Genomic DNA, 14,365 nt, shown 5'->3' on the forward strand with positions numbered 1-14,365 from the left:
CGCAAACAAGCAACAGAACACTCAAGGGGCATCTTGGGTGAAACGAGTCAACGAGTTCACGGGTGACCGTGGGAATGCCTTGCTCCGACCTCGGAGGAGAGCTGGTCGACTTCTCTCGTGCGTGGTGGGGGCCCGGCTCTCAAGGTCACAGGTGGGTGGGCGAGGCCCGGGTCCCGGCGGACAGGGGCGCGCGTCTGCGGAGATCCGCCGCCCCGCGCGGCGCGGCAGGTGGGTGGGCGACGCGCGGGGTCCGGCGGACCGGGGCGCGGGGCGGCGGCGGGTCCGCGCGTGGGAAGCGGCCGGCGCTGGGGACTGGCGCCCTGCCCGCGTGCGGGCTGCGGCCGGACGGCCACGGCTCAGCCCGCGCACGCCGCGACCACGGCACCGGCCTCACCCACCCCGCGGCGCGCGCTGCACGACGTCTTGCGGCCGAACTCCCACGACGAGAGGGGCCGGTCAATCCGTGAAGTCCTCCCACCCGGCGAAAACGACACTTCCCAGGATGCCTGACTTCCGGCGCGAGCCGCGGCGCCCCGAACACCGCCCCTTCAGGCGCGCACCTGGGGTCCGGCCGCGGGCCCCGCCCCGCCGCCCCCCGGGCCAGCAGGTGAGGCGCGCGCCAGGCCCCGCCCCAGCCGCCCACGCCGCCGCCCGGCCAGCGCGGCGCCGGGTCGGCGCTGCTCGGTGCCGCACGCCCGCCCAGCGCCCAGGCGGCCCGCCCGCCCCGCTGCCAGCTGAGGGCGGCACGAAGGCCGCCCTGCTCGGCTCCCCGCCAGCCCCGCCGCCGGGTGAGCAACTCCGCGCCCGCCCCGCCGCCAGGCCCGGCGCCGCGCGTCCCCTCCCACCTTCCCGGTCGCCAGGGGGTGGCGCCAGTCCCCGCCCCGCCGCCGGCCCTGGTCCAGCGTCATCCCGCCCCGCTCTCCCTGCCGCCAGGTGCGCAGCTCCAGGCCCAGCCCGCCGCCCGCCAGGCCCCGTCGCCCTCCGTCCCGCCCCACCTGCCTCGCCGCCGCCGAGCCGCGCCGGGCCCGGCCCCGCGTCCAGCCAAGCCGGGCTCGCAGGCCTTCTCCCACCGCCGGGCCGGGCCCCGCCCCGCTTCCAGGTGAGCGTCGCGGGATCCGGTCAGGGCGCCAGGCCCCGCCCTGCCGCCAGGCCCCACCCGCTGCCTGCGGCGCGTGCGCAGTGCGGCCCGCCGGGCCGGGGCCGGGCGGCGCGGCCGGCGCAGTCGGCGGGCGCAGTGCGCGTGCGCCGTGCGGCCGGGGGCGGGCGGCGGCGGCCGCGGAGCGGAGCGGGGGCGGGGCGGTGCCGTCTGGCTCGGTCGGGCCGGGGCGGGAGTGCGGCGCGGGACGGCGGGGCCCGCGGGCTGCGGACGGCGGCCTGGGCGGCCGGCAGGTGAGACCCACGCGCCGCGGTGGACGGGCGCCGCTCGGGGGGCGGGCAGGGGCGCGGGCGGGGCGCGCTGCGGGGCGGCGGCGCCCGGGGAGCGGCGGCCGGGCCGCGGCGCATTGTCCGGGCGCGGGCGGCGCCTGCACAGCGCCCCCTGCCGGCCGGGCCGCGGGGCGGGGGGCCTCGGGCTCGGGCCGCGCGCCTTTGTTCGCCGCCCCCGCCAACATGGCGGCCGCCCGGCCCGCCCGGCCGCGGGCCCCGCGCGCTTTGTTCCGCAGGCCTGGGCGCCGGCGGGCGGGGGGCGGCGGGGGCGGGGCGCGGGAGCGTTGCATAAGCCGCCGGGCGGGCGGGGGACGGGACCCCCGGGCGGGGCGGCGGGGGCGGGGCGGGCGGGGCGGCCGGAGTCCTCCGTCCCTGCGGCCCGGGGCGCGCCTGCCGGCTGCCCCGCCGGGGTCTGCCCGTCGCGCCGCGCGCCCCCGCATCCCGGGTGACCTTGAGCGCGCTGCGCCCGGGGCGCCGGGATGAGCCGCACGACGCGGAAGCTGGCGCGGCGCCCGGGCTGGCCCCGCGCGCCTCGTCGGACGCGCTTTCGGGGGCCGCGCGGTGGGCGGCTCGCGCTGGCGTGCGTGGCGTGTGCTCGGCCCGGGTCTGCACGGGGAGTCGTGCGCGTTGGGGCGGCGCACGCGGCTTGCGGGCTGTGTTGGCGAGTGCGTCGGGGGGCGAGCAGGGCGCCCTCGGCCGGGGGCCGCGCCCGGGGCCGGGGGCCACAGGCCTGCCGACATGCCAGCACCTGCAACTTTCTTCTGGTGGAATTTTCTGGAAGGAACGCTGCAGTCTGGAAGGGGGGACGGAGAGGGCCGTCGCTGCCTGTGCCTCGCGTTCGTGAGGAAATGAAAACCAAGCTGCGCTCGGGTGTTCCAGGGCGGGCCGCGTCCGGGAAGGCCCTTCGAGGTGGTGCCCTTTCAGACCGGGGCGGAGGGAAGGGGGCGGCTTTGCCCGGCCTTGCTTGATGGGCAGCATCGCCAGGAGCAGACAGCGTTCGTTGCGAGACTTGATGGCGAGGGAAGGTCGCACTGTTGGCTGATGTCAAAGTTACAGGTAGTCGGTTTTAGTTTCTGGTGAGAAAATACAGTTTATTTTTCATCTTGAGTCGCGAGGTCATGTTAAGATGGTGCGAAGTGGTGGTAGGGCAAGAAAAGGACTTCTCGTTCTTTATGTTCGACTTAGAATTTTTTTTCAAAGACTTTGTCTGAACCTAGGAGTCTCGCTGGTACTGCTCCGATAGTACCTCCAGTTTCCAAATCGGAATACGGTAACAGTACTTACTTAGTTTTGGAGTATCTGAAGGGGTGTCGCTTAAGATGGTGTTTTTGTGATGGTAGTTCTAAGAGATGCTACGGGAAAAGCAAAGGGTTCCTTGGTCGCCTCAGTTTGGGAAACAGTGCAGTGTTCTGTCCTCCCTTAGGGTCAGAGTTCAGTGCATCGAATTTAGAGCTCTGAGAAATACTGCGGTACTGTTTCCATAGTTGGCTGTAGATCTCCCTTTGTTTTGTTTTGTTTCAGCACCCGTGAAATCCAGGTAACAATGAAAAGTTGGTCATTGCTGTCCTCACAGTGCATCTTAGGTAATGGTACCCTGTGCCTTCATCGTGAACGGCGAGGTTGGTGTGGTTTGTGAGTGCCTGTGCATCTCATGGACGGTATCTCAAATCTGGCTTAGTCTTAAGATAGGAGAATTCTTAATTTAAAGTTGTAAGTGGAGAAATTTAATTACAATGTTTTCACTTCGCTGTGACTTCACCCGATTGCCCACACGCTCGTAACTTGACTTGCTGCACTCCTTGTTAGCGTTTTTTCTGGTACATTAAAAATATGTGGTAAGGATATTGTTTCCGAAGAATTCATCACATGGGTTATTTACAGATTAAAAATAATGCTGTTGAGTATTCTGGTTTAGTTGTTAGCAGGATCGTGATTTGCTGAGAAAGAGCAGTTAATACATGTCTACATAAATACTTCCTTCTCTTTATTGATGCTTAATTAAATGTTTTTTTTTTCCCCTTGTTCCTTCAATGAGAAGAACTTGGAAGAGGGAATCAATTATTTTGCCCAAGTATTTTGTTTAATTTGGCAGACATTATGGTGTTGTGAAAAGGCTATGGGCTCTGGAGTTGGCTATGGAGATGGCATGGCCTTCAGCTCTGGAGAGTCTGGGTGGAAGTCCAGCCCCACTCGATACTGGTCTGAAGCTACACAACAGATTCCCCCCCCACCTCGTGGACTTGCCATTTCTCAGCTGTAAACTGGGAGGAGACGTGTCCCATGAGGCTATGGTGAGAATTAAGTGGATTTGTAGGGTTCCCAGTGCAGTCCTGAAATGCAACCGCCACTGCCAGTCATTGTTGATTTCCTTCTCTTCCTGCTTTTGAACTTGGCTGTACTTACTAGCATGATGTTTTTAATGTTGAGGTGAACAGTTTGTTTAGTCGTGCTCCGGTATTCAGTGTAATTTTTAATTCTTTGTTGGGTGCTTATGGCTTTAAAATTGCCATAAGTTCTTACTAAAACGAGCTGTGTATGCGTCTAATACATAAAGATTTGCCCTTGTAGACCTTACAGTCTGGTAGGGAAGGTATGCATGCACGTGATGTGGGAATTCGTGCTGAGGGCATCTGGAAGAGAAGGCAGTGCTCCAGCAGGGTCAAGAGTGTAGAGCAGGAGAGCAAAGAAGTCCAGGTGGAGGGGCAGCAGCAGCAGAGGCATGTGGAGGGTGTTTGAGACTGTCCTGGATTTGAATCCCAACCAAAGATTGCCCCATCTTAGCATTTAGTTCTATGAGTGTGTTTATCTGTTGAACAGGATGAGCACACCTACCTCATCAAGTGTAAGCCCCTAGGGCTCTGTGGTAGGTGCCCCGTGGGTACCGATGATGGTGATGATGACATGACCACTGCTGACACCACGTGTAGTTTGGCATGGCCAGTGTGTGTAGCATGAATTTGGGACCAGATTTTACATAATCTGCATACCCCATCAAGGCAGCTGGTGTTTATCCTGTGTGTGGGGAAAGCCATTGGATGGCATTAAGCAGCATGAAAGGTGCACTGAAGAGATCTGCCGGAGCAGGATCTCTAGTCCAGGCTGTGGGAGGTGATGGATGAAGTCATCTGGGACAAGGGGAGTCTGGAGTCACTAGAATGTTAAATGTGTTGAGTTTTGGGGGCGGAAGGGGTGGAGGGAGAAGGATCCGTTCTACATGGGTGTTTTATCCAAGTGTTGACAGTGTAAATAAAGAGACAAGTAAAGCATTTTTTATCCCATTTTAGATATTTTTAGACTGTAGTAATGTCTTTAAAAAAATGAGACAGGGACGCCTGGTTGGTTCAGTCGGAAGAGCATGTGGCTCTTGATCTCGGGGTCATGAGTTCAAGCCCCACGTTGGGTGTAGAAATGGCTTAAATAAAAATAAAGGTGGAACAACTTTTTTTTTTTTTTTAACTTAGATTGTATTTGTTTATAATAAGTTGCTCAGTTTGCTTATAGTTCTGTCCTTAACAGTGTAGGTGTAATTTTTGGACCTGTTTGTGGCCTACGTGTTTTTATCTATAAATGAATTCCATAGTCCTAGATGTATGAATCTGTGTTCATAGATTTATATGTGAATGTATGTTTATATATATACTAGTCATATGTCTTAGTTAATACTAATTAGTCTGGGTCCTGGCAAGTGATCAGAATGTCTTTTTTCCTGTGTACAGGGTTGGGTTGTTTTGAGTTTCTTTTTGCTTTTTTCTCTTTTGAAACCACTGTGAACCCAAGGATTTTTGTGTATTCAGTGTGTTTTAATCAAGTAGTCCTCATTCTTTTTCCTCAGCTTGTCCCTCACTTGGACATGGTGCAGTCCCTTCAAGCTGGATGTCTTCCCTTGGATGCCACCCCATTAATCTTTGAACCATTTCTTGCTTTCTGATACTGGATGTCTAAGACTGTGCTTTCCTGATCAGCCAGTTCTTTTAGCTCCTTTTACTGGGGGATGGAATTTAGATACCAAAATCTGGTGCAGTGTGTCCGTATTGCTAATGGGATGCCTCTACTTTCATTGGACAGATGTGGGAAATACATGACATTTTATTTTGTATCGATATTTTCAATTTAGATTTACCATTGAGGGTTTTTACTTTGAGTTCATCCTTTTTTGTCTAACGTTGAAGATTTGCATTCTTTGCAACTTTACTTCCCTTGTTCTGCAGTATATAAATGTTTGAAAACACCAGTAACAATAAAGTATTGGTTTGTATTTCATTACAGTTCTTCCGTTCTTAAAAGTTCTTAAGATGCATCCACGTAAGAATGCACTGTTGACGTTCCAAATTATAAAATGATTTGAAAGTATTTTCTTTCTGATTGTTACCAGTTTAATTATTAATTTGGTTTATTTATATGAAATCTTTAGGTTTTAAGGATTGCATTAATTTTTTATTTAATGTATTTTTTAAAGTTTTAGTATTTAAAATGTATATCTAGTTCAAAAGTCAAAGTTGTGTTACAAAGGTATGTTCATAGTCCTTCCATTGCTGTCTCCTGTACCATTCCCATGGTGCCCCCTTTTTATTTCTGGTTTATTCTTCCAGTGTTTCATTTTTGCAAATAGAAGCACGGACACATATTTTTATTTCCTTTTTGTTTTTAAACAGATGGTAGAACTCAACACTGTTCTTTTTTACTTAATATATTTTGGAGATTGTTTTATATAAGCTTTTTTCCATTCTTTTGTGCTTGTAGTTTCCTAATGATGAACATAGATTGTTTATATTCTATTGCTGTTATAAATGTTGCTGCGGGGAATAACCTTGTGGATATGTTTTTTTGTATTTGTGCACGTTTAGCTTTAACACAGTGAGATTCGTGGGTAAAAGATAACTGTGTTTGAAATTTGTTTAGTGTAAAAAAATTAGAGTTTAAAAAGGTGGATCTCATTATGTCACCCTTTTACTTAAAGCTCTCAATGGCTTTAAGTACTGAACTTAGTAACATGATCTCAAGGGCATACATAATTTTTATCCTTTGGCGCCTCAGCCTCACCTTACACCACATCTGCCCTTGTTTTCCTTGCGTTTGTCATCCTCCTGTGCCTAGCACCTTCTCCACAGGGCATGCGGCACTGGTTCTGTTTCCTCTGCCTGGAATGTTTTGTTTTTTGGTCCTGTTTCAGTTCTTCCCAGCCTTCCCTTAGAGTTTGTCTCCAGCATCAGTTTTTCATGAGATTCTTTCTGCGTGAGTTTGCAGATTTTCATGATAAAGAGAATGGTCTAAAGAACTTTGTATATCCGTCACACACTACAGCAGCCATCAATTTTCTGAAGTTCTTGAGTTTTTTCTTGACTTCCCTGCAGTCAAATTCTCCTGTTAGAGACACTGCTGTCCTTACCGTTACTTCAAAATTACAACGTAAATTAATGTAACTTAGTGAATTTTCATTTTCTCTAGGAGGTTGAGCTTCATGAAAGCAGAGACTCTTCCTGTTTTTGCCTATAATTACTTTTCTAATTCTCAGCTCGGTGCCTGGGTTGTTGAGTGCTCAAACCCTCCTGGGCAGTTGTCTAAGGAGAGAGATGGATGCTGTGTAGTTATGTCTGGTCTGCTGTATGGGACAAACTGAAAGTTGCGTCCGTTCGCTTGCCTCTGACTTTGGTCTTGGAGCTGACCACACACACGGTCAGGAGGTAGGACTCTCAGGGAGCCTGGGGAAAAGATGGGCCAGTGCAGCAGCCTTGCAAGGCCAGCCCTGCCTGGCGCAGTGAGGGGACCCAGAAGGCCCGCGGATGCAGGCTGCACATGTGCTGCCACACGTGCTGCCCCCTCCGCCCGCTGTACCAGAGCCCCCTTGTGGCCCAAACCAGAACCAACCGGGAAAGGACGTTCTGGGGAATTGGTTCCATCTAGCCAAGTTAAAACATTACAAAGCGAAATGATGAGCTCAGGGTTTTAAATGCCAACTGGGGTTCCACATAAGGGACCTGAAAGTTTCTGCGACTGCCCTAAAAAATGCAAATTGAATTCCCAATTTGTAAGCAAGAGCATTGATTGATAAGGAGTGGAATTGTAAAAATTGGATTAGGAAACGTATGGTCAGATTCCAGTTAAGCTGGAGACCTAAATTCTGCTGTGCTACCTTTGCCAGTAGACACAGCTTTTCCAACCCCTGCGTGAGGAACTTAATCTCCTTTGCGTGGCAAACCTGTAATTGCCTACTCTTCCCCAAGGATCGTCCCAGCGGGCCCCAAAGTAGGAGGTATAGAGAGTGTGTCTCATGAGATCCAAAAGATCGTCTGGTTTGCCACTGTATAGGTAGGACCTGGGGGATATTTGTGGGAATGGATCTTAAGGGTGTTTGATAGTGGTGGAAGGGACACGAAGGTGGGTTAGGCTGAATTTGTTGATATGGGCTTATAAGTGGGCATTCTGGATCAGTTTTATAGCTCAAGGGATTAGAGTGCTGGTTGATTGCCTTAAACAAATCAAAGGCCGTCTGTCTAAGCAAAGCTGAGATGACAGAACTGTCTTGGTATATAATGGAGGAAGGCTTAGGGAGATTGGAATGTTGGAGTGGCTTTGTTGTGAAAGACCTGCTCACCCATCCTGGGAGGATTCAGAGGTTATGCCTTATATTGCAGTTGCAAAGGGAGCCCCAGTATCCTACAGAGCTCTGGTCACTCTTCTCAGTGGGAACTGCAGGATCCGTAAATGCAGTGATGATAGTTGGCTCCTGGGGTGGCATGTCTGTGGAATGGTCTTGTTTTCTTTTCTTTTATTATTTTTTTTAAAGCCTTTTTTATTTATTTGAGAGAGAGCGTGAGTGGGGTGAGGGGCAGAAGAAGCAGACTCCCCGCTGAGCAGGATCATAACCTGAGCCAAAGGCAGACGCTTAACCACCCAAGTGTCCCATATTATTTTTTTTAAAGATCTATTTATTTTTCTAGACAGAGCGAGCGAGCAAGCAGGGGGAGAGGGAGAGACAATCTCCAGCAGACTCCCCCCCCCCCCCCCCCAGCTGATCATGGAGCCCAACATGGGGCTGCATCCTGCGACCCTGAGATCATGACCTGAGCTGAAATCAAGAGTTGGACGGCTCAACTGCCTTGAGCCACCCAGGTGCCCTGGAATGGTCTTGTTTTAATTTAGAATTAATGTTTGGGTTGCATCTACCAGTAATTTCTTTGGTTTACCCCGGTATTGTTTAATTCTGTAAAGTTTTTCCTTTAAACTGACTCAGTGAAAGACAGAAGTGATCCTATGTGCTTCCATTTATAATTACTTTTCATAATTTTTTTTCTTAAAGATTATTTATTTATTTGTCACAGAGAGAAAGAGCACAAGCAGGGGGAGTAGCAGGCAGAGGGAGAAGCAGAGACTCCCCACTGAGCAAGGAACCTGATGTGGGACTGGATTCGAGGACCTGGGATCATGACCTGAGCTGAAGGCAGATGCTTAACTGACAGAGCCACCCAGGCAGCCCACTTTTCATAATTTCTAAGGTATCAGTCTAATAAAGTAAGATTCACCTAAAGTATATATAGTTTCTCAATAAATTGTAGTTTGGTAGAACCTTGTTGGAAAGTAGTTTCATTGCATTTAGATACTTTTCAAAAAAAGATTTTATTTTAGAGAGAGAGTAGGGGAGGGGCAGAGGGAGAGAATCTCTAGCAGACTCCCTGCTGAGTGCAGAGCTTGACACAGGAGTTGATCCCAGGACCCTGAGATCATGATCTGAGCAGAAAGCAAGAGTCCGACACTTAACCGACTGAGCCACTCAGGTGCTCCTATATTTAGACATTTTTAAATGTCCATATGTTTGGCTTAGCAGTTCCACTGATAGGAATTTGTTGTATAGATGCATTTGTATGAGTTTGTAAATCTGTATTTGTAAGATTTTTCATGATAGTAGTATTTGTGATATGACAAATTTGAAATACCTGTCCAATATTGGGGTTAGGGCAAAATAAGTGAATTTTTTATCGATACGCTGGAATGTCTTGTCACTATTACAAATAAGAGGAAAATTTTACTATACTCTGTGGGAAACAAAATATTTAGTAAGAAGCAAGTTATAGAATTATGTTCTGTGTGTGTTTTAAGATGTTTGTATGTCTTTGTATCTATGCTTTAAGTATTTGCATAATAGTATGTTAGAGTCACAGCAGTCTTTTCTAATTGGTTAATTCTGGGGGTGGGCGGTTGGAGGAGGGCAAGAGGAGGGCTCTGGCTAACATAGTAACAATTGGCTCTAAATAGCTTAATCTGCATTAATAGTAGATCTACCCTCTGTTTGAGGACTGTTGACTTCAGAGTCTTGCTTTTTCTTTGTTTTGTGTGTGTGTGTATATGTGTGAAATGTATAGAGGTAGTGGCACATTCATGGTCTGTGACATACTAATTGTGGAACTATTCATCGTGAATTTCATTTATGTGGTCACTAGAGTTGTAGTTTCATGTATGAATTGTACTATTCATGGGTTTTCATTCTCTTGTTGATAAAAATTGGGATGTTCCCAGTTTGAGACTGTTAGTTCAGGTCTCCCAAGAACCAGAGGACAACAAATTTGGATCAGGTGTGTTTGTTTGTTTAAAAGATCTTATTTGAGAGAACACAGGCAGAGGGGGAAGGGGCAGAGGGAGAGGGAGAAGCAGACTCCCCACTGAGCAGGGAGCCCGATGTGGGGCTTGACCCCAGAACCCTAGGATCGTGTCCTGAGCTGAAGGCAGATGCTTAACCAACTGAGCCACCCAGGCATCCCAAGTTTGGATCAGACTTAGATGTAGTGGGGGAAATACATGTGTGGGCGTTGTCATCACCTTGGAGGTCTGCTGCATGTGGAGGAGGAAGGGCTGAAGAATGTTTGGGAGACAAAGTTTGATGACCGCAGTGCAGTTCTAAGAAAGTTTAATAAGCAAAGCCAGTGAGGAGCCTTCTAGCCAGAGTTGGGAGTCACGGGAGTCCCTTGTCCTGCAGGAATAAGCCTGGTTTAGTATTCTGCCTGTGGCTGGTCATTGGCTAGAAACAGCCTGTGGGAAGTGTGGTGCTGGTGTGGAGTGTGTTGGTGAGTTCAGAGTGGAGCATCTCTCCATGGTCGGTGATCCAAGAGGCTCATTTTCATGGCTGTCACCGGGCTCACATGAGTGGACTTGCTGTGAACTTTCAGGTGCATGTTTCTTGCATACTTTTGTGTTCAGTACACTTAGGAGTAGAATTGCTGGGTCATATATTAGGTCTGTGTTCAATATTAGTAGATAATGCCAAACTTTTCCAAAGTAGATATACCAGTTTCTATTCCTACTACAGTAAATACATTCTTGTGGTTCTACATTCTCATCGATACTTGGTATTGTTGGTCTTTGTAAACATTTTAGATATTACAGTGGGTGTGTGGTAGTATCTGGTTCCTGCTTCCTGAGTTAGATGTGGCCATGTATTTATCTTGGTCAGTGAAATGCGAGCAGAAGAGACTTGTCACATAAACTTTAAGAGCAGTGGTGAGATTTGCCACATCCCCTTCCTCCTGCCAGTGATCATGTTTCCAGATGGAGCTTCCTGCAGTGCCGGGCTTTTATGTGTCTACAGTGAGCAGAAAGCAGAGGGAGGTGCAGGAGGGGTGGGGTGGAGAAAAGAAGAGAAGTGGGAGGGTAGGGGTGGGAAGTGGGAAGTATTTTGGGTTAAGTTTTCTTAACTAAGATTTCTGGGGTTTGTAACTAAAGCATATTTAATATAACCTGACAGATAAATCTTTTTTAAAAATACTTTATTTTTAAGAGCAGTTTTAAGTTCACAGCAAAATTGAGCAGAAAGTACAGAGTCTCTTCTACCTCCTGATCCCCTCACCATCCCCTCTAGCCTCCCCCATAATCAACATCCTGCACCAGATTCTACATTTGTTTGTTACAGTCACTGAACCTTTGTTGACATGTCATCACCATTCTAAGTCCATAGTTTTATGTATTTACTGTTGTTGGTGTATATTCTGTGAGTTTTGATAAATATGTGGTATGTATCCACCATTATAGCGTCATACACAGTGGTTTCACTGCTCTAAGAATCGTCTCTGCTTTGCCTATATATATATATGTATATTTTAAGATTTATTTATGGGAGAGAGAGGGAGAGAGCGCATGAGCATGGCGAAGGGCAGAGGGAGAAGCAGACTCCCTGCTGAGCAGGGAGCCCGATGTGGGGCTCGATCCCAGGACTCTGGGATTATGATGTGAGCTGAAGGCAGACACTTAACCTGCTGAGCCACCCAGGCGCCCCTCTGCCTATATTTCTATCTTAATTCTGTTGTGGTCAAAACACTATTTAAAAGCTTTTGAAATTTTTGAAACTTGCTTTATGGCCCAACATATGAATATTTGTAAATGTCCAGTGTGTGCTTGGAAAGAATGTGCTTATGTATTTTTTGGATGCAGTGTCTATATATGCTAGCTCAGCTTGGTTAGTCATGTTGAATTTAACATCCTTATTAGTTTTTCCTTTTAGTCTACTGGTTGTATTGCTTAGCAACAGAAATGTATTAATACTGCGATCTTGCATTTGTTCCTCCTTAGTTTTGATAGTTTTTGCTTTAAATATTTTGAGCATATGTTCTTAGGTGCATATATGTTTAGAGTTGTAGGTCTTCCTCATCAGTTGAGTTTTTAAAAATTATTAAGTGTTCCTCTTTAAGACAAATGTATAGTTAGGACAAAGTTTGTTTAGCTCTATATTAATATAGCTGCACTGTCTTTTCTCTGGTTAATGTATGTAATGTATGTCTTTTTTTACTCTTTATTTTCATACTTTCTGTGTACTTACATTTTGAATGAGTCTGTTGTCAACAGTGTATCATTGGAATTTAAACAATCTAGCCTGACAATGTTTCTTAACATTTGGAACACTTGGTCTGTTGTCACTTAACAAAATCATTGACATAGTTGGGTGTAAATTTTAAGTATTTTCTCTTTATTATACCTGCTTAATGGCTTTTTTTCTCTCCTTTTTTGTTTTTCTTTGGATGCTTTTTGTTGTTGTTGTTGTTAACTTGGAAGTTATTTAAAACACTTGTTTTTGACTTCTCAAAATGTAATATTTGGTTATTTCCCTCTCTTCCTGGGCACTTAAACTTCATTTATCTCATTTTCACTTATATGCCACTGTTGTGCTCCTTTAATTCTGTATCTATTTTATTTAAGACATTATTAATTTGTATAATCAATAACCATTTAGATTTACCCTTTTCATTGTTTTTCATTCATTGCTGTAATTCTGGTCCTCCAGCTTTGAACATTGTCCTTCTGCCTGAAGAACACTCTTTGTGTTTCTCACCTGTTGAATGACTGCTAATAGTGAATTCTCTGATTATGTTAGCTAAAAATTTCACAAATTGGTTTCTTTTCGAGGGATAATTTTGATGTGTATTGAATTGCCTAAATTGTTGGTTTTCTTCTAAGGTGTTGAAAGAAGTTCCTGAATTACATATTCGGTTTCTATTCTCTCTATGAGAAGTAAGCTGTCAGTTTAATATTTACTCCCATGAGTGGAATTTGTCTTTTTTTTTTAAGATCTAATTTATTTATTTGACAGAGAGTGAGAGCACAAGCAGGGGGAGCAGGCAGAGGGAGAGGGAGAAGCAGGCTCCCTGCTGAGCAGGGAGCCTGATGTGGGACTCGAACCCAGGACTCTGGGATCATGACCTGAACTGAAGGCAGACTCTTAACCAACTGAGCCACCCAGGCGCCTGGAATTTGTCTTTTTTTTTTTTTTTTAATTTTTATTTTTTATTATGTTCAGTTAGCCACTGGATAGTATAGATCATTAGTTTTTGATGTAGTGTTCAGTGATTCATTAGTTGCATATAACACCCAGTGCTCATCACAACACGTGCCCTCCTTAATGCTCGTCACCCAGTTACCCCATCCTCCCGCCCCCCTCCCCTCTGAAACCCTCATTTTGTTTCCCAGGGTCCATAGTCTCTCATGGTTTGTCCCCCTCTCTGATTTCTCCTCCTTTTAAGGTTTTTTTTTTTTTTTTAATCTTTGGTTTTCAACAGTTTTGCTATGATGTGTCTAGGTATATATTTTTATGTATATTTTGTTTTTGTAGGTGCAATTAAATCTGTACTGAAGTTCTTTTCATTCTTTTGAAAAGTGTGTAGGCACCATCTTTTAAAGTATTTCTGCTGCCTGCCTACCACCCCCTTTTCAGAATCCATTGAAAGCATATTAGACCCTCTCAGTTTCTTATCCTCTTCATGCTTCATTCAGGATATTTTCTTCTAATCTCTCTTTCTTCACTAATTTTTAACAAGGTTAGCCTACTGTTAATGTCACCTATTGAATTTATTGTGCTTTTTTCACTTCTGGAAAATCATGTTCTTTGATATTGTCAAAGGTTCAAAATAGCCAGAGTAAAACCAATGAATAACTGATGTAGTAATTAGTAAAAGTTTGTTGTGCACACACCAGAGATACAGTTTGCAAACCTGGAGTGCTGAAATCAGAACATAGAATGAGGGTTAGGGGTATATTGTTATAAAGAAGCTTATATAGTGAGAAGGCAGTGATTGTTTAATTTACACAGTGGTTAGTTACAATAGTAGAATTTCCTTAAATGATATGGAATTGATCAGAGGTTATCTCATATCAACCTTGGGAAACAGTTCAAGTTTTGCTTGTGATTTTCAGAGGTACAAGAAAGGAATGTTCCAGATCAAGTTAACCTTGCCAGGTAAGCTGAATTAAGCTTTGCCTGCATGACTAAACTGGTTCTGTCTGCTCAGGGAATCTTCAAGGCTAGTCTCTGCCTGTCCTTGATTTTAACAGTTCCCCCCCTTTGGTCATTTACTTAGCAGACTGAGAGTATGACCAACAATTATAATGTTATTCTTGGTTACTACCGCTGATGTAGTCAGGCAGAAGAATGAACACATTTGCTGTTTCCAGTAGTTGAGTCATC

At 47.4% G+C, this 14,365-nt stretch overlaps 1 protein-coding gene across 5 annotated transcripts in view; it reads left to right on the plus strand.

Moving 5' to 3' along the window:
* Positions 1 to 1,252: 1,252 nt before the first annotated feature.
* The window catches only part of SPIN1 (spindlin 1), a 75,053-nt gene continuing 61,940 nt past the window's right edge, over positions 1,253 to 14,365 (plus strand). Inside the window, exons 1-2 of one of the 5 annotated variants that reach the window (XM_054509130.2) lie at positions 1,283 to 1,389; positions 8,745 to 8,918. The gene's annotated coding sequence lies outside the window, so the exon portion shown is untranslated. Of the gene's footprint in view, positions 1,390 to 5,865; positions 8,536 to 8,744; positions 8,919 to 14,365 lie in introns of those variants that run through there. The other 4 variants (XM_064579436.1, XM_045882119.3, XM_045882118.3 and 1 more) reach the window with 4 other exon arrangements.

Source organism: Mirounga angustirostris, unplaced genomic scaffold (assembly GCF_029215605.1).
Source record: "Mirounga angustirostris isolate CCGP_5_RB_7025 unplaced genomic scaffold, mMirAng1.0.hap1 SCAF_15, whole genome shotgun sequence".
NCBI lineage: Eukaryota > Metazoa > Chordata > Mammalia > Carnivora > Phocidae > Mirounga > Mirounga angustirostris.